Source organism: Hylobates moloch, unplaced genomic scaffold (genome assembly GCF_009828535.3).
Source record: "Hylobates moloch isolate HMO894 unplaced genomic scaffold, HMol_V3 SCAFFOLD_8, whole genome shotgun sequence".
NCBI classification, from domain to species: Eukaryota; Metazoa; Chordata; class Mammalia; order Primates; family Hylobatidae; genus Hylobates; species Hylobates moloch.
Genome location: NW_026652283.1, coordinates 16,851,544 through 16,874,540, shown reverse-complemented (window position 1 = coordinate 16,874,540; position 22,997 = coordinate 16,851,544). Strand labels below are relative to the sequence as shown.

General features: G+C 35.9%; 1 pseudogene; it reads right to left on the bottom strand.

The window, feature by feature from the left end:
- Positions 1-265: 265 nt before the first annotated feature.
- Positions 266-365, bottom strand: LOC116474067 (U2 spliceosomal RNA; annotated as a pseudogene).
- Positions 366-22,997: the final 22,632 nt, after the last annotated feature.

The following is a 22,997-nucleotide window of genomic DNA, read 5'->3' as shown; positions in this document are numbered from 1 at the left end:
AACAAAACTTTGGAACATTTCCAGCCATAATTACATTTGTGTTTTCAACAAGGACAAATTAAAATTTTATGAACTAAGAATCTAATGTAGGCAACTTAAAAGAACAAAAATTAGCCAAAGAAAATAGAAGAATGGGCATAGTAAGTATAAGAACAGAGGTTAATAAAATGTAATATAGTAAAACAAATATACGATCTATACCTGAATGTCATCCAAACCAAGGATAAATTCTCTAGAAAGGATAGTATAATAGAACAATCTTTAGCAAGGCTGATTAGGAAAATAAAGTAATAACAAAAAATAATATATTAAACTGATGAGAACAGATGCTATACTTGATCTTAGCCAAAAGGCCAATAAACTATGGGATGACCCACTAATATGTGGATCAACATCAAAAAAGGAGAAATAATTGAAGACACAATAGAGTGTGTGTGTGTGTCTATGTATAATGAAAAAGTTTGTCAATAAATTTGAGAAATTCTATGCAAAGAATTATTTCATATAGTAATATAAAAAATAAAAATTATTTCAAAAAATAGATTTAAAATTCACAATGCACTAAAACTTTTTAACTTTTTTAAAAATTATTTTAAGTTCTGGGTTACATGTGCAGAACCTGCAGGTTTGTTACATAGGTATACATGTTCCAAGGTGGTTTGCTGCACCTATCAACCCATCATCTAGGTTTTAAGCCCCGCATGCATTAGGTATTTGTCCTAATGTTCTCCCTCTCCTTACTCTCCATCCCATGACTGGCCCTGGTGTGTGATGTTCCCCTCTCTGTGTCTATGTGTTCTCATTGTTCATCTCCCACTTATGAGTGAGAACATGTAGTATTTGGTTTTCTGTTCCTGTGTTAGCAGAGAATGATGGTTTCTAGCTCCATCCATGTCCCTGCAAATGACATGAACTCCTCCTTTTTAATGGCTGCATAGTATTTCATGATGTATATGTGCCACATTTTCTTTATCCAGTCTATCATTGATGGGCATTTGGGTTGGTTCCAAGTCTTTGCTATTGTAAATAGTGCCACAATAAACATACGTGTGCATGTGTGTTTATAGTAGAATGATTTATAATCCTTTGGGTATATACCCAGTAATGGGATTGCTGGGCCAAATGGTATTTCTGGTTCTGGATCCTGGAGGTATCACCACACTGTCTTCCACAATGGTTGAACTTATTTATACTCCCAACAGTGTAAAAGTGTTCCTATTTCTCCACAGCCTCACCAGCTGTTGTTTCCTGACTGTTTAATAATCAACATTCTCACTGGCATGAGATGGCATCTCACTGTGGTTTTGAGTTGCATTTCTGTAATAAGCAGTGATGATGAGCTTTTTTCTTATGTTTTTTGGCCACATAAATGTCTTCTTTTAAGATGTGTCTGTTCACATTCTTTGCCCACTTTTCGATGGGTTTGTTTGTTTTTTTCTTGTAAATTTTGTTAAGTTCCTTGTGGATCCTGGATATTAGCCCTTTGTCAGATGGATAGATTGCAAAAATGTTCTCCCATTCCGTAGGTTGCCTGTTCACTCTGATGATAGTTTCTTTTGCGATGTGGAAGTTCTTTAGTTGAATTAGATCCCATTTGTCAATTTTGGCTTTTGCTGCAATTGCTTTTGGTGTTTTCGTCATTAAGTCTTCGCCCATGCCTATGTCCTGAAAGGTGTTGCCTGGGTTTTCTTCTAGGGATTTTATGGTTCTAGGTTTTACCTTTAAGTCTTTGATCCATCTTGAGTTAATTTTTGTATAAGGTGTAAGAAAGGGGCCCAGTTTCACTTTTCTGCATATGGTTAGCCAGTTTTCCCAGCACCATTTATTAAATAGGGAATCCTTTCCCCATTGCTTGTTTTTGTCAGGTTTGTCAAAGATCATATGGTTGTAGATGTGTGGTGTTATTTCTGAGGTCTCTGTTCTGTTCCTTTGGTCTATATATCTGTTTTGTTACCATTACCATGCTGTTTTGGTTATTGTAGCCAGACAGTCTTACTTGTGAAATGTCTAAAGTTTCAAAGCACTGATAAGATCTATTCTATATAAACTTTTCAAAAATTTGAAAATGTCGAGTGCAAACTTGATGAAGCTCTGTAATACTAACATCAGAACTAGATAGCAAGCTAATAAAGAAAATAACTATAGAACAAGTTTAATTTGCTTAGATGAAAAAATACTAGCAAATAGTGTGACATGTTATAATCATGTAGAGTTTAATTAGGCATGCAAGAATAGGTAAATACCTGATAAACTGTCAATATGAAACTATATGTGAAAAGTTATATAGCCATCTCAAAAATTATAGCAGAATAATTTGAATAAAATTCAAAAAATGTAAAAGCATCAGGCCCAGAAGTTTTCACTGATGAATTCTACCAAACATTTAAAGAAGAAATTATACCCATTCGTGGCAACTCTTCCAGAAAGTAGAAGCAGATGGATTAATTTTTAAATTATTCTGAGGCAAGCATTATCCTAATACTGAAACCAAATAAGGGTGTGTTTACAAGAAAGTAAAACAACAGACCAATCTCTTATGAACACATGTGCAAGTATCTTCAACAAAATATTAGCAGATCAAATCCAACATGTACAAAAATAATTATACATGACAAAGCAGCATGTATTACAAGTATAAAAAGATTCAACATTCAAAAATCAACCAATGAAATTTATTGTGTCGACAGGCTAAAGAAGAAAAATCGTGTATGTCAACAGATGCAGAAAAAGAGTGTGATAAAGTCCAACACATATTTATGATAAAAATTCTGAGTAAACTAGGAATAGAGAGAAACTTCATAACCATGATTTTTAAAAGAATTTACAAAAGTTGGCCAGGCGCGGTGGCTCACGCCAGTAATCCCAGCACTTTGGGAGGCCGAGGCGGGCGGATCACGAGGTCAGGAGATCGAGACCATCCTGGTTAACATGGTGAAACCCCGTCTCTACTAAAAATACAAAAAAAAATTAGCTGGGCGTGGTGGCTGGCGCCTGTAGTCTCAGATACTCGGCAGGCCGAGGCAGGAGAATGGTGAGAACCCGGGGGACGGAGCTTGCAGTGAGCCGAGATCACGCCACTGCACTCTGGCCTGGATGAAAGAGCGAGACTCCGTCTCAAAAAAAAAGGAATTTACAAAAGTCTACAGTTAATATCATACTTAATGGTAGGAAAGAATATTGCCACCTTTAGAATAAGGCAAGACACCCCCTCTCTGCAGTCTTAGTCAACATCACAGATAATCCAGTAAAACAAGAAAATAAAATGTATACCAATTGAAAAGGAAGAAATAAAACTTCTATATTCTCAGATACTATGTAAAAAATGCCAAAGAATCAACAACAAAAAACCTCATGGAACTAGTAAGTGACTATAGCAAGATTATAGGATACGAGGTTAATATACAAAAGTCAATTGTTTTCCTATATACCAGCAGGGAACAAAAGAATTTGACACTAAAAACACAATATCTTTTATATTAGCACCAAAAAATTAAAATACTTAGGTGTAATTCTAACCAGATATGCATGATATATATGAGAAAAACAACAAAACTCTAACAAAATAAATTTATAAAGAACTAAACAAATGGAACTGTATTCCATATTTTGAGTAGGTAGACAATATTGTTAAAGTACCTGTTATTTCCAACTTTATAGAGTCATTATACTTTCAATAAAATACAAAAAAGTTATTGTGTAGATATTGACAAACTTACTCTAAAGTTTATATGAAAATGTTATAGATCCAGAATAGCTAATACAATACCCAAAACTAATATTATCCAAGATTTAGGATAAAGCTATCAGTATGAATCAGTACAATGTGATATTGATGAAAGACTATACAGGTAGATAATGGAATAGAATTAAGAGCCCAGGAAGAAAAGTCCACAAAGATAGCAAACTCATCATTGATGGAGTAAAGGCAAGTCAAGGGAAGAAAGACTATCTCTTCACCAAATGGTGCTAGAATAGATGTAAAATGGTGAAAATAGATCAGATGTTACACATTTCACAAAATTTACCTAAAAATGGATCATAGACCTAAATGTGAAATACAACATCCTATAACTTCTAGAGGATAATATGGGAAAAATTTAGGTTGAATTTGGCGATCAGTATTGGTTGACCTTGAATTTGGTAATCAGTTTTTGGATACAACACCGGAAGCACTATCTACCGAAGAAAAGTTTGGTAAGTTGAACTTTATTAAAATTTAAAAATTCTGCTCCATGAGACACTGATAGGAGAACAAAAATATATACCAGAGACTGGAAGAAAATATTTGCCAAACACATAGCTGATAAGTGAGTGATATTCAAAATATACAAAGAACTCTTAAAACTCAACAATAAGAAAAGACCCCACTTAATGGAAAATGGACAAACTATCTAACAGACAGAGACGGCACGTAAGCATATGAAAACAAAATGCTCAGTATCAAATGCCATTAGAGAATTGCAATTTAAAATAACAAGGAGACACCGTAATACTAAATGCCCCTTAGGATGGCTAAAATCTATTAAAAAAAAAAAGCAAGACTGAAAATATACAATGCCGGCAAAAAATGTTGAGCAAAAAGAATTCTCATTCATTGCTAATGGGAATGCAAAATTATACAGCCACTTTAGAAAAGAGTTTGGCAGTTTCTTACAAAGCTAAAGATAGTCTTACATATGATCAATCAATCATTCTGTTAGGTACTTACCTGAGTTGAAAACATATCCACATTGAAGCCTGCATAACAGTCTTTGTAATACCTTTGTTAATAACTGTCCCAAACTTAAACAAAATAACTTTCAATAGATAAAGAGACTATGGTACATCCAAACAATGGATTTTTTTTTTAGCTATATAAAGAAATTATCAAGACACCAAAAATTTATGAAACTTAAATGTACATTACTAAATGATAGAAGCCTATCTGTAAAGGCTAATGTATGATTCCAGCTACATGACATTCTGAAAAAGACAAGACTATACAGACAGTAAAAGATCAATGGTTGCTAGTGGCATAGAGATATAGAGAGGAACAAATAGATGAAGCAGAGGATTTTAGGACATTAAAACTATTCTGTATGATAATGTAATGTGAACTCATGCCTTTACACATTTGTCAAGACCCATAGAGCTTTACTAAACAAAAAATTAATCTTAATGTAAACTATGGATTTAGTTAATAATGATGTATTGATATTGATTCATTCATTGTAACACACATCACACTAATGTAAGATGTTAATTATGTGTGAAACTGTGAGTACGGAAAAAGATACATGGGAACTGTATATTATCTGCTCAATTTTTCTGTAAATTCAAAACTACTAAGTCTACCAAGTAAGATTCCAATACTAGTTTGTATAAAAAGCATAGAATAGGATGGAGAAAGCTGGAACATGGTACTGAATGAGGCAAATAAAATATATCCAGAATTTGAGGAGGAATTTGCTTCTTGATGGCAAGATCTACTACAAAGCTATATCAATTCACATAGGTTGGTACTGGCACAGGGAAAGGTTAACTGGAACAATTTAATTCATGAAAATTACAGAAACAGACTCATGGACAAACGGAACTTCAATCCCATGAATTGGGAAGCATTGCAAATCAGTGAACAAAGAATGTATTATTCAATGGTGCAGGAAATAATGCTCTCATATGTGGAAAAACAGATTAAAATTCTACCTCATATAGAACATATTGAAAGTAATTTCTGATGAATAAAAGAGATATGAGAAAAATAAAGTTTAAAATTTTTTTAAAAAAATACATAACAATGGCAGTGAAGCATTCCTTAAGTAAGACTCAAAGTCTCAAACCCTAAAATAATATTTGTAATAATTTGGCTATATTAACAAATATTTTCCTGAAGGATACAATAAAACTTAATAGAAAAACTGCAGACTAGGAGAAAATAATTACAACACTATATTTGACAAAGGACTAGTACACAATATTTCATAATTAATATGAGAAACTCAACAACAGAATAGAAAAATGAGCAAAATACGTAACAGAAAATCTGACTTTTTATGAATAAATGTTCAATCATTATTTAGAACATTTGAAAAATGCAAAATAAAACAATGATACTATTTTGCACTCATTAGGAAGGCAAAAGTGAAAATATTTGCTAACATTAAGCTTTGGTAGAATTATGGAGAAACACACATTTCTAAACCATGATAATGGGAGTATAACTGGTATAATTTGGTAAATAATTTGATAATAGGTAGTAAATTTTAAAAATGCACTTTTTTACTCAAAAATTCCACTTGATGCTAAAAATATTACTATTTTGTTATTGTTACGTTCTTGTTAATATGTATGGTTTTGTGTGTCCAATATAGAACTCTAAAAATTCTATTTGTTGTAAAAGTTATATTTTATTTTGACTTTGTATCAGGACATTCACCCAGCAAACAAAGCACTGATCATTGGAAAGAAACACATATTTCAAGCATGGCCTTCAGTCTATTCAGAAATATAACTATTCAATAGTATTATTATAGCTCTTCAAAGAGAAGATAATAGAAATCGTTTCTTTTAACTTACTAGTGAAGATCAAACTTATCTAACTCTTTATTTGGTTTGTTTTTCTCTCAAAAGAGAAAATGGTTTTGAAGGACAAATCATATTTGATACTTTTTGAGAATTCTGGTTCATAGACAAATATCCCACTGGTATTTCCATCATTCACAACAAGCTCACTGCATTTTACCCTTTGTGTGGGTTCTGACAATATAATGATTTTCTAAGCCTTTTATTTCTGATCTTGAGCAAGAATCCTGTTGAGCCTGTCAGGATTTTAAATGAAAGTGAAAAGAAATTATACACCATGATGCCAGCAAATGAAAGGCAAATGTATAATTTGAAGTGTTAAATTTTAGAAAGAGTAAAAGGAATTTGCTATTTTTAAGAACGTTTACTGGGAATTTACGAGAAAAAGACCTAAATCAATATATTTCTAACAGCTGGATCATAAATATAACTTATCAATTCTTATATCGATGCAGTAATAACCAATGTTTTTTAAACCACCTTTAGGCACTGCAGACATTACTAAAATATATTTTTTGATTATTGTAGTCTTTATCAAAATATACTTACTTTGTTAACATTATGTTGTGACAGTACATTATTCGACTTAGTACAAAAATAAGGAATAAATTTATTTTGAAAGTTTCATTAATTATGAGTTTAAAAATAGATTTATGAAAGATACTAATCCAAAGTGAATATTCAAATGTGATATTTATTTCCTCTTATTACATTATTTCTATTGTATGTCTGACTTTCAGGCATAGAATTAAAAAGAATTCAGTTTAAATATTTTTGGCATCTTAAAATAAAACTTTATTAAATTTTACTGAAACAAGTTTACAGTTGCTTAAATAATACATATTGTGTTTTAACTGTAAGTAATGTGTTCATTTGCTTGACACATAACATTGTTTTACCTTTTCATACTGTAAGCAAACTTCTGAAAATAACTATCCAAGCTAAGAAGAGATACCATTTTCCTTGAAGTGTTATTTGTATTTTCCCTTGAGAGGAAAAATCTCCCCTTGAGAGGTTTAATTAGGCTAAAATTTATGGTATTAAGAAATTTTTCAAAAACACTTCAGTTAAATTTTGGGTTTAAGGAATAAATCCTACAGAAATTCCTCTTTAAATTATTGTGAAAAATACTTCTCTTAAATTCTAAATAGTATTTATTTATTATCCTGATAAGATGCAATTCATATACATTTTAAGGTTATGTTTGGAAATTTTCTAATATTATTACTCTAAAGCAAAACAATCTATTTCAAAATAATTTTTTCTTTCATGTTCTTAAAGACAAACAGCTATTTTAGGTATTAGTTATTTCTATTTTGTCTGATTTATTTATTTTCTTCTTAGATGTTTTAATTCTTCTTGGGAAAGGGCCTAGCAGGGCAACTTCAATAGTCTAATGTCAGAAAGCTGAAAAGAGAGAAGAAAAGTGTTATAATTGCTTTTAGGTTAGCAATTATTAATGACATTTATTTTTATGATTAAATTTATAAAATGCTTTTATAGAAATATTGATGTTGTATTTCATTGAGAATTTACTATGCGTCAAGCACTCTGGTAAGTAGTTGACCCGGAATATCTTATTTAACCCTCAAATGACCCTACACATCATTAGGTACTGCTATGATTCCTATTTTATGAAAGCAAGACTGAACTTTAGACAATAGAAAATCACATAACTATTACAGCAAAGCTAGTAAGTGGTACAGCTACTATAGCATATTATCGCTGTCTCTCCCCTCTCTCTGTCTCCATCTAACTACTGATTTTCTGTCTGTTTTATCTGTTTATTACTGACAAAAGGGACTTCGAAGACTGCAACTATAATAAATTTGTCTATTTCTCCTTTTAGCTCTATCAATTATACTGAAGATTTTTTCATGATTTCCCTAGAGTTTACAATATACTTTTTAAACTAACATAAGTCCACCTTTAAATAACACTATATTGCCTCACGTGTCTACCTTATACTGGAGTATTACCAATTCTACCATTCCACTCTTTGTGATATTTTTCTCATGCACTTCACTTATCTATTGACTATAATCACACAATTCATCACTACTACTATTACTTTAAGCAAATGTTTATATTTTAGGTCAATAAAGAATATGAAAAATAAGAGGTTTTATATTATCTTCATTTATTCCTTGTCCAACACTCTTCCTTTCTTTATGAGGATCCAAATTTCAGACCTATATTATTTTCTTCTCCCTCAGGAACTTCTTTGAATGTTTCTTGCAAGGCGCATCTACTGGTGATAAATACTTCAAATTTTGTTTTCAAAAAATCTTTATTTCTTCTTTCATTTTAAAAGATAATTTTACTGCTTATTGAATTCTGGATTTTTTCAATATTTTAAATACTTCGTGTTATTATCTTCTTACTTGCCTGGTTTCAGATGAGAGGCCTATAGAGGAACAATATAAGGTGCCTTTGTAGGAACTATAAAAATTACAGAAGAGTTCTCATCTGAAACTTGTCTCATCTCCCCCCTGCACACTGGATTCTATCAAGATTTTTCCTTTTCTCTGGTTTTATACAATTTGAATATGATATGGCTAGGTTCAGTATTTATCCTGTTTTGTGTTTTCTGAGTTTTGTGGATTTGTGTTTAATGTCTGTCATGAATTTTTGAAAATTTTTGACCGTTGTTACTATAGGAATTCAAGTATTTTCTAGGCTCTGTCTTTTTCTCTTCTCCTCTGGTATTTAAATTAGATGTATTTTATAACTTTTCATATAGTTCCACATTTCTTTCCTTGTTTTGTTTTTCTGTTTGTTTGTTTTGTTTTTCTTGAGACAGGATCTCGCTGTCACCCAGGCTGGAGAGTGGCACAATCATAGCTTACTGCAGCCTTGAACTCTTGAGCTCAAGAGACCCTCCCTCCTCAGCCTCAAGAGTAGCTAAGACTACAGGCATGCACCACCATGCTGAGCTAATTTATTTTTTATTTATTTATATTTTTTGTAGAGATGTGGTCTTGCTATGTTGTCTAGGCTGTTACTGAACCCCTGGCCTCAAGTGATCCTCCTGTCTCAGCCTCTCAAAGTGCTGGGATTACAGGCATGAGCAATTGCGTCCCACCCCACATTTCTTGTATGTTCTGTTTTGTTTTGTTCATTCTTTTTTCCCTTTGCATTTTATAATCTTCCGGCTATATATCTGTGTTTTAGTGAGTCTGTGTATCTGGGCTGTGACCTTCTAAGTATTCTTCCAATGGTACTATGGTACTATTTTCTTTTCCCTTGTTCCTACTTGCTTCCCTATGTGTAGTATTTTCAATGTATACCCTTCAAGCCCTGACCCCTGTTAATCCCACCACACCCCCACCCTCAACCTCCCTGTAACTTAGGTGAAATAGGAGGGCTAGAGGAAGGAGTGGTGAGAGGAATGCTTTTCTGCCTTCTGCAATAAGGCTCTGGCCAAGTCTTTTTCCTGTGGAGTAAGGCTTTGACATGGAGAAGGCTCTGGACATGTTTCACAGTGGTGTCTCTTCCCCCCCAATTGCCTGCCCCTCTCCCTCCCCACCTCCGCCACCCAACAGAACCAGCTCAGAAATCTTCTTTTGATCTTCACAGTGAGAAACTCAAGTCTGTAGGTCTCCCAAGACTGTAGCTCCCAGAAGTTTTTCCACTCTACATTCAGGGTCTAGCAATTTGTAAAAATTACCATGAAAGTATTTTACCAATGTATGATCCCAGCTTCTGTTCCATGTACATAGATCTTGTCTGTGTCTCTTTAGATTTACCTGTCCTTCCATATTTTAGTGTGAAAGTTTTCCCTGCAACCTCAACTTACTATTTTATCCAAGTAATGGATTTTTAGCTTCTCTGGCTTTCTTCTTCTTCTTCTTTTTTAAAGGACATCAGTTACAACTTCCATTCTTCTATATCGGAGATGAAACTGAAAATCCAAGTGTAATCAAAGACTCAGATAAAAGACATTAATTTACAGTCTTGCACCACAGTTACAGTTATAAAATGTCATTGGTGGGCTTAAAAAGTCAAATCTTCTTGTGCAAATCAAAGACACCTTTTGCTATAACACATCTTACTTCTCATTTTACTGTCTTTCTTTATTATAGGTTGGATCATCTGGCATAAAATCAACTGCTTGTATCTTTTGTGTTTCCTTGGTCTATAGAGATACATATATATCTTCCTATTAACTCCAATTAAGAGTTGGTGCAAATTATTGCAGTTTTTGCATTGATGAAATTTGCCATTTGATATTGGAATACATTCTTAAATAAATGTGGTTATGTTATACTGTTACTGGTGGAGGGTGTCCAGGTTCTTGGCATCTTGAACAAAGAATTGGACAAAATGCACAAAGCAAAGAAAGAATGAAGCAACAAAAGCAGAAAGTTATTGAAAATGAAAATACACTCCACAGTGTGTGAGCAGGTCTAACCATAGCAATTCAAGGGCTCCATTACAGAAATATCCTCTAGAGGATTCCATTGGTTACTTGGTGTACACCCTATGTAAATGAAGAGGATTAAGTAAAGTTACAAAGTCATTTACTTAGTGTATGCCCTATGGAGAGGATATTTCCTGTCATAGCTAAAGAGTGAATCTGCCTTACATTCTCTGCCTCCAGACCCTATTTTCCTGCCTCATTTCCCCCCTGAGAGAGGTAATCCCTATAAATCTTTATGGGAGGCAGTGGGACCGATGGCCTTTCTTCTGTAACTGCTTCATGCTGGCTAACCTTTTGGGCATCACAGAACTCTCACCCTGCTCTGTTTAGTGGAGGCAAGGTAGCTTCTTGAAGGCCAGGGGTGGTGTTTTCACTTGGAACTAGCTGGAACCTTTGTTGCATGATCATCTGAAGCTTGATGGTCTCTAGGAGAGAGGAAATGAATTTGGTTAAAAGATTTAATGGAAAATTCAGGGCACACATACCTATTGTTATAAATAAAGTTTCAGTGCCACAAAAGAAATAGCACTCGAATATAAAATTTTCTTTTTAATTCTCAGCAAAGCAATGTACTTCTATAGAAGGGTGCACCCTTACAGATGGAGCAATGGTGGGTGCACACTTGGACAAGGGAAGGGAAGGGGTTCTTATCCTTGATGCACATGGCCCCTGCTGCTGTGTGTTACCCTATTGGCTAGGGTTAGACAGCACAGGCTAAACTAATTCCAATCAGCTAATTTAAAGAGAGTGACAGGGTGAGTGGTTTGGTGGGAGTCAGGGTGGAGCAGGTAAGGGTGGAGCAGGTGATCAGAATGAGTCAGGGTGGAGCCAGTAATCGGAATGAGTCAGGGTGGAGCAGGTAATTGAAATGAGTCAGGGTGGAGCAGGTGATCAAAAAAGGTTGCTTTACGAGGAAGTTAAGTTTAAAAGTAGGAGGCAAAGAATTGAACATACTGACATGTTGATTCTTTGAAGAGAAATTTAGAACTTATATCTAATAATTCCCTCCTCTTGCATTTTCCTTACATCTCTTTCTCTTCAAACTTCTTTAACATGTCCTGGCTTACTTGTTCTGCTTGATTTTCCAAAACAAGAAGCTTTTCTGGGTGAGGTGGAGGATAGTTAAGGAAGGTTTTAATAAGCGCCATTTCTATGAGCCTCTGCACCAACCCATGGATGCATGGTATGACACAGCACCTGACAATAATAAGTACACCCATTACAGCTGCGAGGGAAGTAAGAATTGAGGCTATTATAACTTTCCATTTACCGAACCACTTTTCTAGCCATCCTGTAAAGGGGTCATTTACCCCTGAGTTGTTGGCTAACTCACTGGACAGAGCAGTCAGACCTTGCAATGCCTTTGTTATACTTCCATCAGGGGCGGTGTTGTTTGGGATGAAGGTACAACATTGAGTTTTAATCATGATGCAAACTGCCCCTCTTTCTGCTAATATCATGTCTAAGTCTATCCTATTTTCCCGAGCCATCTGGCTAGCAGTTCCTAATTGCTCAGCTATTCCTTTAACAGCATCTCTAGCGTAGTTAATAAATCACTGTTGGTTGTAGTAGATGTAGTTTATCCAATTTACATTTTTATTAATTGTCACCCACCAAAATATTGACTCAAATTCTGCAGCTATTTGATTTCAGGCTTTAAATTGATCTGGTATTCTCTGTGGGACTCCAGTTGCGTTTAAATAGATGTGAGAGTTGAAAGACCCATAAGGGGCTCCTCTCACTTTATGATGCCTTATTTTTCCTTCCTCTGGTTGATGAAATGCCCGGGTGAAAAGGATAGCCAACTGGACTAAAGCACAAGTGCCACTCCGGTTATTTGGCAGAGTGTGCAGTAAAGGTCCACCACAATACCACCACACATCCACTCGGGGATGAACAAGGGCTGACTGATTGATAAGCTCTTGAAAATTCTTAAGCTCACTGCATCCCTTCAGGTCTCCAAGGAACACTAAGTTTCCTGCCTGTTGTGAGAGACACGAACTGAACTTAGTGTTGGGAGATGGAAGCTGGATGGCCCTCAGGCGTTGACCCGCAGGGTGCCAGACTTTGGGATATAGCAGAGAGAGAGCTTGGCACGACTTGTTACTCCAGTCTGTAGAATCCTGGAAAAGAGCTATCATGAAGCCCATGCCCGGTCGACTGGAGGACCACCCTGGTGGAAATTGGACAATCTGGGCCTCTGGCCTGCCGTGCGCACAAGCATAACAATTCCTTTTGTTTAACGTGCAGACGGAATATTTGATCCATTCCAACCAGGCATTTGCATCTTGGTACCTGTCTTAATTGTCAAAGTTTGTTTTAAGTCTTTAACTTCTATGATAGCTATCTTGGTCTTGTCATTAGATGGAGGAGGAGCAATTGTTCCATTGTGAAAGGTTTTGGAAGAATGCTTAGAGGAAGGTGCAGGCAGCAGGGGATCGAATAAACACATTTCAAAGAATCCAATAGGGTCTGTCCCTGAAACTTCAGCCCCCATACCATAAAACCGGCTTAAAGAAGGGAAGTGGCCTAGAAAAGGGGAAGAACTTTGAGGGTTCAAGATAATAACTTGTATAGGATTGTGCTGGTTTAGCTGACAGTTGGAGGGAGTGGTGCTGTCTCTCTAGTAAAATGAATGTATGGTTTTAGGAAGTTACAAAAACCAGTTGGGACTGTACATCCTTGCTCTTTAGTGGTCCACAGAATGTTGGAACAACTATGGCATAAAAGCTCTACATTGGGGTGGGGGCAAGACTCCTGGTTGACGCTGGGGTCTTTATAGAAATTTCCCGGATTAAATGGTCCCAATTCACTAATGCCCAGTCTTAGGAGAATCAAGGGTGACAGAGGTACTTTTCTGAAGTAGAGAGCTGTCTTTGAGTTGACAAGTCCCCACAGGGTATAACAAAGCAAGCATCAAATGCAATAGTTTGAGGCAAAATTGACTTGGTTATGTTAATAACTAGATGGTCAGCAATAGAGTGAGGAAAGAAGAAAGAGTAATAGAATAGATGAAAGAGAGTTAAATTTTTCTTAGCTTTAGTTTGGTAGGGTTTTCCCCTGGGACTATGGCCCACAAATCTGAAAGGGCAGCAGTTTCTTGACTCGGGTGTGATGAGTCCATCCCCTTTCCACTGTATGAACAGCAGTCTCCGTGGTTAGCAGCACAAGGTAGGGTCCTTCCCAGGATGGTTCAAATTTTCCTTCTTTACACCCTTTGATGAGAACGTGATCCTCAGACTGGTGCTGGTCTACCAGAAATTCTAGGGGTGGTACCTGTGCTAAAAGATTTTAGTTTTGAGGGAAAGGAAAGTGTAAGATAAACCAAGTATATAATTTCTAAGAAATTGATCTTTTGTTTTAAACGTGGGGACATCAGCAATGGAGTTTATAGTCCTTGGTGCCTTCTTACTGAGAAATTTTCTTTAGCACTTATTTTTATTAGTTTTTAGACCAAAGAAAGCCAAACACCATTTTATATTTGACAATGCTTCCTGTATAATTTTTATGCCAAATAAGCTAAATTTCACATTTTTATCAGTGTGTTACTAATGTTAAATCCAATTTTAATAAAACCTTGCAGACATATTTATCCAATTTTAACGTCTGACCATAAGGTAAGATTTTTATAGACTCTCTTTAATCTTTTATAATTTTTGTTAAAGAGCAGGTTAGTGCTTTAAGAAAAACCTGTTGTGTTTTTATTTTAATGTCCAGTTCACAGAAAGACTACATGACACCCCTTTAACTTTAGCCAATGTTTACACACAGAATTTCCTTTACAATTAACATTTTAAAACTTGCTTAAACCTTTAAAACAAAATTTTTTAACCTTTTAATGTAGGTAAAAATCCACAATCTTATGCCTCCTTATAATCCTTTTTCCGAAAGTATATTTTACTTTCCTTGCACACCTTGCACATAAACTGTTTCTTTAATAGTTTTACCATCAGGAGGCCAAATTACTTTTAAATTATACAACATTTCTTGCATAAATTCCCTTTTATGACTTTTTTTTCACGACTTTCACAATCTTTGACATGCCTCAACCTTCTGACTTGTTGCAAACATCCGTTTCTTTAAACAACCAGTTAATTTATTACAGGACAAGAATTTACAATATAACATTCTTTTTATATAAATTATTCCCCTCTCCCCTTTTCTTCCCCATTCTTCTCCAGAGTGAACTTCCTTCATGTCTGTGGACTAGACTGCCTAAGGCCACAAGATTAGAAGTTAGGGTAATACATGTTACACTGTTAACTTTCAGCAAACTTTACTTTTGTTGAAAACCTTGTAAGTTTGGGATTTCAATTATCCTTTGCTATTAATAAGACCTCGTTTGGTCCAAATTAACTTAGAATTGGTATAGATGGTTCCTTCCTGGTTCTGTAAGTACTTTAAGGCTTGGCTGAGTGCAAGCAGCTCGCACGTTTCAGCAGAACAGTTATTAGGCAATTTTCCTAACTCTGCCTCTACAAGAGTTTCCCTATCAATTACTGAATACCCATTGTGTCTTTTTCCCTCAATCATCCAGGAGGAACCATCTATCCTCCTGCCCTGAAGGGAGCTCCTCCTATGTCTGGCCAGACCTTTGTATAGTAGTTAAATAAGATTTAGATCCCCTGTTAGGAAACCTGCTGGATTAAGGGAATTTTTGTGGTTAATATTGAATCATCTTTTTTTTTTTTTTTTTTAACAGAATAGCCTCATACTTTCCTCTGTTAGCAAAGCAGTTGTTGCTACAGATTGAATGTATTCAGGCCATCCGCGTGTTACTGGGTTAAGGATGTGGTATTGGAGTGTTATAGGGTCATGGAGAAGACCTTCAATGATCAATTATAGGTTTTAAATTTAGTCTGGTTTTTAAACGAATAGGGTACACTGTTTTCTCTTTACTACTTCTATCTCTCTCTTTCTCTGTTTGACTTTCTGTGTCTCTCTTTCTCTTTGACTCCCTCTTTGTCTCTCTGTCTCTTCCTCTCTCTCTTCCTCTCTCTCTCTCTCTGACTCCCTCTTTGTCCCCCTGTCTCTTTCTCTCTCTCTCTCTTTCCTCTCTGCTGATCTTTACCTGCCTCTGCCAGCTGCTTACACTGCTGTTCTCCCCTCTTCTTCCCCTCCCCCTTCCCCTAGAGGAGGGACCAGCGGGAATGGAGATACGCTTTCTTCCCCAGAGAAGAAACAAAAGGGGGGGTTGTGTGAGGTTCAACCCTTGAAATTAGCGGAAAGCTCAACCCCTCAAACCAAGGATGTCTTGCCTTGCCTTCCCTGGAAGTCTCAATCCCTCAAACCAGGGGTGTCTTGCCTTGCCTGCTCTGGAAGTCTCAACCCCTCAAACCAGGGGTGTCTTGCCTTGCCTGTCCTGGAAGGTTGACCTGTTTCCCCTCTTTCTGTCTCTTAAGGTCCTTTGCACACTTCCCACTCATGGAGAGAACCCATTCACTCCATCCAGCAGTAGGACTTGTCACTGTCCACACGAACAACACTGTAAGCAGGGTTGTTTGTGATCATTCACACACACACACATTCAGCCCTCCAGAATTTGACCACCAAGGAAGTACTTTACCATCTCCTGTGGCCTCTCTTTCCTTGGTCTGTGCACAGAGTCGTCACTGCAGTATGTGAGGATCCTTTACCCTAGGTTGCTGGACAGTTTCTTTTCACGTTGCTGAGAGCTCAAGTTACTCTTCACACTGGGTGGGTCCTGATTTCTCACCTCTGAGGCCGCCATAAGGAGGCAGGGCATGCCTCCTCAAGAGAGAGAACCAGAGACCACCCCCAGAGGGGAATATGATCCCAGACGAGCCCCCAAATTCTTATAAAGTTTCAATGCTGCAAAAGAAATAGCATTCAAATATAAAATTTTCTTTTTAATTCTCAGCAAGGCAGTGTACTTCTATAGAAAGGTACACCCTTACAGGTGGAGCAATGGTGAGTGCACACTTGGACAAGGGAGGGGAAGGGGGTCTTATCCCTGATGAATGTGGCCCCTGCTGTTGTGTCATTCCCCTATTGGCTAGGATTAGACCGCACAGGCTAATTCTGATTGGCTAATTTAAAGACAGTGACAGGGTGAATGGTTTAGTGGGAGTCAGAGTGAAGCAGGTAAGGGTGGAGCAGGTGCTCAGAATGAGTCAGGATGGAGCCAGTAATCAGAATGAGTCAGGATGGAGCAGGTGATCGAAAAACGTTGCTTTACAAGGAAGTTAAGTTTAAAAGTAGAAGGCAAAGAATTGAACATAGTGACATTGATTCTTTGAAGGGAAATTTAGAACTCATATCTAATACTATGTTTTCAGGAATGTTTGTTATAAAGATTTGCAGGAGAAAAAAACAAAACCTGGTCTGTTCTAGAATTTATGTGTTTCCTTAAAGTCTTAGCAGAAGCAACTCCATTTTTGGTTTGGTTTGGTCTGTTGGGACCTATGGCATGAGCTTAGTCCAAAACCATGGTCTCCCAGGATTTTCTTTAAAGAAATTCCCTCTTTTTGGTCAGGTTCTTAGGTGAGAGTGTGACCAAAATGTAGGTCCTTAGCACCACTCTCAGTTACCATCATTTTGGGTTTATAGTCTCAGCATGTTATTATAGGTTATGGTGTCTTCATGGTTGCACATTTCTTTCAGCTCTTGCCATTCCATTTGAAGAGAGACCATTTGACTTTCTAGAGATGGCTGCATGCAAGCATTTAAAGCCTTGAGAGAATATAGAGCACCAGGGAGACTATTATTATGACCATTGGGAGGATAAGAGCAAGAGTTCAGAGTAGGCTCCTTACCCAAGATCCCCATGAACCGAACCTTCTAAAATCAAATAGATCAAAGAATGAGCTAGATAGAGTTTACTCACTTAAGTAAGCAGTCTCTTTGTTAATCCCCTACCACTGAATTTCTATAATCTTCATTTGATGTATTTCTCCACAGGCCACAAGTGCCAGCAGCTGCACAGACACTCTTCTGTTCAGCCAATTCTATCATAACTTTCACAAGAGAATTCAAAGTTTGTTGTGTAACTGTAGCTTTTACAGTAGATTTGCTATAGAGCCTATCATGGAGGATACGTTTGTATTCATTGCTTCTTTTACTCTAAACCATCGAAAAAGGACCTAACAGATGATGCCCTTCTAGAAGACTGGAGGCCTCCTGGCAATGTTCTCTTTATCCCATGATATGGGTTAAAAGTAATGAATCAATGTTTTGTTTCTGACAGATTATGAACCAATGTATGTACCATAGTTTACAAATGTTGGAGAAAGTAGGCAGAGAGAGAGAAATATGACTCAAATTCTGTTTGTGAGAGCGTACTCAACACACTTAAAGTATGAAGAAGCTTAAAATCCAAAAAGTTAGTTTAAGGTTTAAAGGCTAGTGTGCTCCATTAATTCCTGTGGGCTTCAGAAAGGTAGCTTAGGAATTCCAGATAAATGAAACAAATGATGGCTTGCTAGAAATGCATAGGGAACAAAAAAAATATTCACAGAACAAAATAAGAGCCTTAAGTATATTTAAAAAAAAATTGCCAAATTGCCAACGCATTTTTTTCAATACTTCTTATTTTACTTTAATTAAAACTAAGAGCTTTAACTATGAAGATGTTAATTAGCCAAATGTCTATAATTCTGTATCAGGTTTTAAAAAATATTTTATTATTTAAACTTTTTCCATATCTTTCTCTCCTAAGTGGTTCCTTACTACATTCTTTCATAAATAACCTTTTATCTGTAATTTGAACTATCTTTTGGATAATTTCTGAATTAGACAAAATGATTTCTCTTTTCACTAATAACATTACCCTTTCTGGCATATTTTATACACAGAATTATATTTTAACTAAAATTCTTATCCTTAGTAACCCAAAACTTTAGTAAAACCCTAAAAAGCAAGAAATCCTGAACTGTCAGATATGGGCATTTATAGATTAGAAAAATTCCACAATCCTTTCTTAATTGGAAATGACTCATAGTAAATGAGCATAAAAATAACTTTAAGATTTTAATTTAAAAGACCATAGAATGGTAGAAATTGAGTTCTTCAGCAACTTCTCCTATAGTTTTAAGAGGATCAGCTTCGATGATTGCTCTCAATTAGTCATAGTCAACTTCCGATAGCTGGCCACTACACTCCTCCTTGTCAAAGCTGATCCTCCTACAACTACAGGAGAAGTTGCCAAAGAAATCAATATCGACCATTCTATGGTCTTTTAGCATTTGAAGCAAATTGGAAATGTAAAAAAGCTCGATAAATGGGTGCCTCATGAGCTGAGGAAAAATTTAAAAAAAACGCAGTTTTGAAGTGTCATCTTCTCTTATTCTATGCAACAACAATGAACCATTTCTCGATTGAATTGTGATGTGCAATGAAAAGTGGATTTTATATGACAACCAGTGATAACCAGCTCAGCGGTTGAACTGAGAAGAAGTTCCAAAGTACTCCCCAAAGCCAAACTTGCACCAAAAAAAGGTCATGGTCACTGTTCAGTGGTCTGCTGCTGGTCTGATCCACTACAGCTTTCTGAATCCAGGTGAAACCTTTACACCTGGGAAGTATGCTTAGTAAATTGATGAGATGCACCAAAAACTGCAACGTCTGCAGCCAGCATTGGTCAACAGAAAGGGCCCAGTTCTTCTCCATAATACCCAACTACACATTGCACAACCAATGCCTCAAAAGTTGAACGAATTGGGCTACAAAGTTTTGCCTCGTCCATTATATTCAACTGAACTCTTGCCAACCGACTACCACTTCTTCAAGCATCTCGACAAGTTTTTGCAGGGAAAATGCTTCCACAACCAGCAGGATGCAGAAAATCCTTTCCAAGAGTTCATCAAATCCCAAAGCATGGATTTTTATGCTACAGGAGTAAACAAGCTTATTTCTTGTTGGCAAAAATGTGTTGACTGTAATGGTTCCTATTTTGATTAGTAAAGATGTGTTTGAATCTAGTTATTATATATTGATTTAAAATTCCTGGTCCAAAACTGCAAATACTCTTGCACCAACCTATAGGAATAGGAAGCCAACTGAGGTTTAGAGAATTGAATTTAAGAAACTGAGTATAGCTTATCTAAATACATCCATATCTATATGTATATGTTGTAAGCCTAATTCTCCACCCACAAAATTAATGTATTCAAGGTTGCCTGAAGAGCCTTTTACAGTTTCTCATTTTTCTATTCCATTCCACCTAAGTAATTTAAGAGACTCTCTTGAATATTTACTAGCACTTAGAATAAATCTTTTCTTCAAGTGACTGTGCTTTTGAGCTCAACTTTCTCAGTAGGTATTCAGAGCTATGTAGAGCCATGGTGAATTGAAGCACTCAGATAGAAGGAAATTTTTTATTTCACTAAAATATGTAATTCAGTCTTTCTGTAATGTGAGTGAAGCTCATGAATACATTCTAGTTCTGAACAAAAGGACAATACCAAAGTTGATAATTTAGTATTACATCAAATAATTTGGTGATAAAATGAACATATATTGTTGTCTGTGCTTTCATATGCAAAGATGTTGAGGCCTTTTCACATCTCACTGTGATTTCTGCAGCAGTAACCCTACCTTTTCTGTTCTCTGTAGATATTTTAGTTTTCCACTACTTAAGTACACGACATTTTTAGGGTGAATTGAATATTAATGTATTAATGTAGGATATAGTAATGACAATTATAAGAGTAACATCTCAAAACATCAGCACTTAATTTAACTCAATGTTATTAAAATCTCAAAGAAAAATGTCCAGATTTTATTTTTGAGAAATAATATGACAAAGAACAAAAATTATTTTTTCATCAGTAGTAAACTTTTCAATTTATCTTAATGTGACAATTTTGCTAGAAAAAAAGCTTCTCCAGGCCAAAAAGTAAGATACTCTACATACTGCGTCTTTTCGTAAAATAAAGATTATTATTCTTATTAATTCCAATTAACAGAAAGTCAACTGAGGTTTAGAGAGTAAGAAACTCTGAGGATGGAACTCTGGCATCATCCATGACTGTTTCCAGCCACATGGGCTAAGTCAGGTTGTAGCAAGAGAGAATAAGAACAGGTAAAGGGAAGAGACAGAGAAACGGGAGAATACATGCGGGAACCTGATTTGGCAAGCTTCCCTCTTGCTTTGTCCATGGTTTGTTTCAGCTGTATAATTTTTATGTAACATATAAGCATACTGGTAAGAATCTAATTTCAGTCACTGCAACATAGAGGCCCTAAATATTCATGGATTCAGCAAATAAAAGTTTGTTTCTTGATTGGCTCTGCTCTGAGAAGTTATAAGGGACCCCTTCTTTCCTGTATCAAATCAATGATTAAGAGGTGAAAATATAAAGGAAAAGTAGATTCAGATATTTGGGGCTGTGTGAGTCTGAGCAAATCAGATTTTAAGTTTTGCAGGCTTTAGACACATATTCATGATGGTGAGTAGGGGCTTAACTCTCCAACTCAGAAAACTGAGGCTCTGAGAGGCAAAATAAGATGCCAAAGTTTGTATTCTCCGCATTGCAAGCATATAGACAAAAGGTAATCAAAACTCAGGTTATTCTTACCCTAAGAAGCCCCCATATGCTTTATATTCTCACAGTGAACTGAACCATTGAACAATTAGTTCAATTTTGATAGAAATAGGAAGAAAGATAGCATTACAGGCAAGGTTAACAATATAAAAAATGATTGTAACAGTCATATTTTCCACACCTCAGTGACGTTTTTAGACATGCAGCCTGCAGAATCTGGTACGATTCCAGTTCTGAAGTAGCAAAAAGCATAGTAGGAACATTTGCAGTTTGAGAAAAAAAATTGTTTAAATTAGGAAACATCATTAAAAAAGCATACTTTGCCCTGAAGCTATGTGAAATTATAGTGCTTGCTGGTAGTTCATGAGTCCATCTACTCACATATTCTAGGTCAGGTGCATATTTCAGGACCTGCTACATATTTTATTCTGCCTGTTTATAAAATAAGAAAATGCCAAACATATCATTTAAAAGGTTTTCATTGCCTTGCAGAAGTAAACTTAAGATTCTCTGGAGGGGAGATATAATGTAAATCAGTATTTCTGAAATATCGTAGCGTTGTTGGAAGATCAAGAATTGCTTGGTGCCCTGGCACGGCTCTGATTTACAATTTAACAATTTCATTTTCTAGAAATAAAGTGGAGTTTTTGTTTAAAGGCTGAGATATTCCTGTTTTCTCTGGATATCAGTAATAATTAAAATTCATGACTTCTGTATTATTCATGCAGCCCCTTTTTTTTTTTTGAGACAGGGTCTCACTCTGTCGCCCAGGCTGAAGTGGGATGGAACAATCTCAGCTTACTGCAACCTCTGCCTCCTGGGTTCAAGCATTTCTCCTGCCTCAGCCTCCCGAGTATCTGAGATTACAGGCGCTTGCCACCACGCCCGGCTAATTTTTGTATTTTTAGTAGAGATGGGGTTTCTCCACTTTGGCCAGGATGGTCTGGAACTCCTGACCTCAGGTGATCCACCCACCTCGGTCTCCCAAAATGCTGGGATTACAGGCATGAGCCACTGCTCTCAGCCATGCCCAATTTAATAACAGTGTTTTTATGTTCAGTGTTTATGAAGGGTATGCCTTAAGGGTACAACGAGCTTTATAACAAACAGATGCTAGAAGTAACTACCTAGTGTGATACCCATATGAATCAAAGCCTAAAATATGTTTTTAGTAATTTGAGTACAAGAAAGAATATTTTTCTTGAAATAAGGAAAATCTTGAAAAATTCAAACCTTCAACGCAAGTATTTAAAAAGGTTATTGCTTACTTTACAAAAGGAGTTTCATCTTTATAGTGGGAGTCATATTTTAGAAATTGAGGTATGTTGATAGTGGATTTCTTCAATTATGGCATAACACATTTATCATAGAGAAACTGTTTCAGAAAATAATACTAACTAGGAAAATACTTGACTGGGAAAAATATTAAAGCTTTTAGACATACCATATTATTCAGTAAGAAAATATGGCACCTTAGGATGCAATATAAGTGCAAACTTTTATTTTAA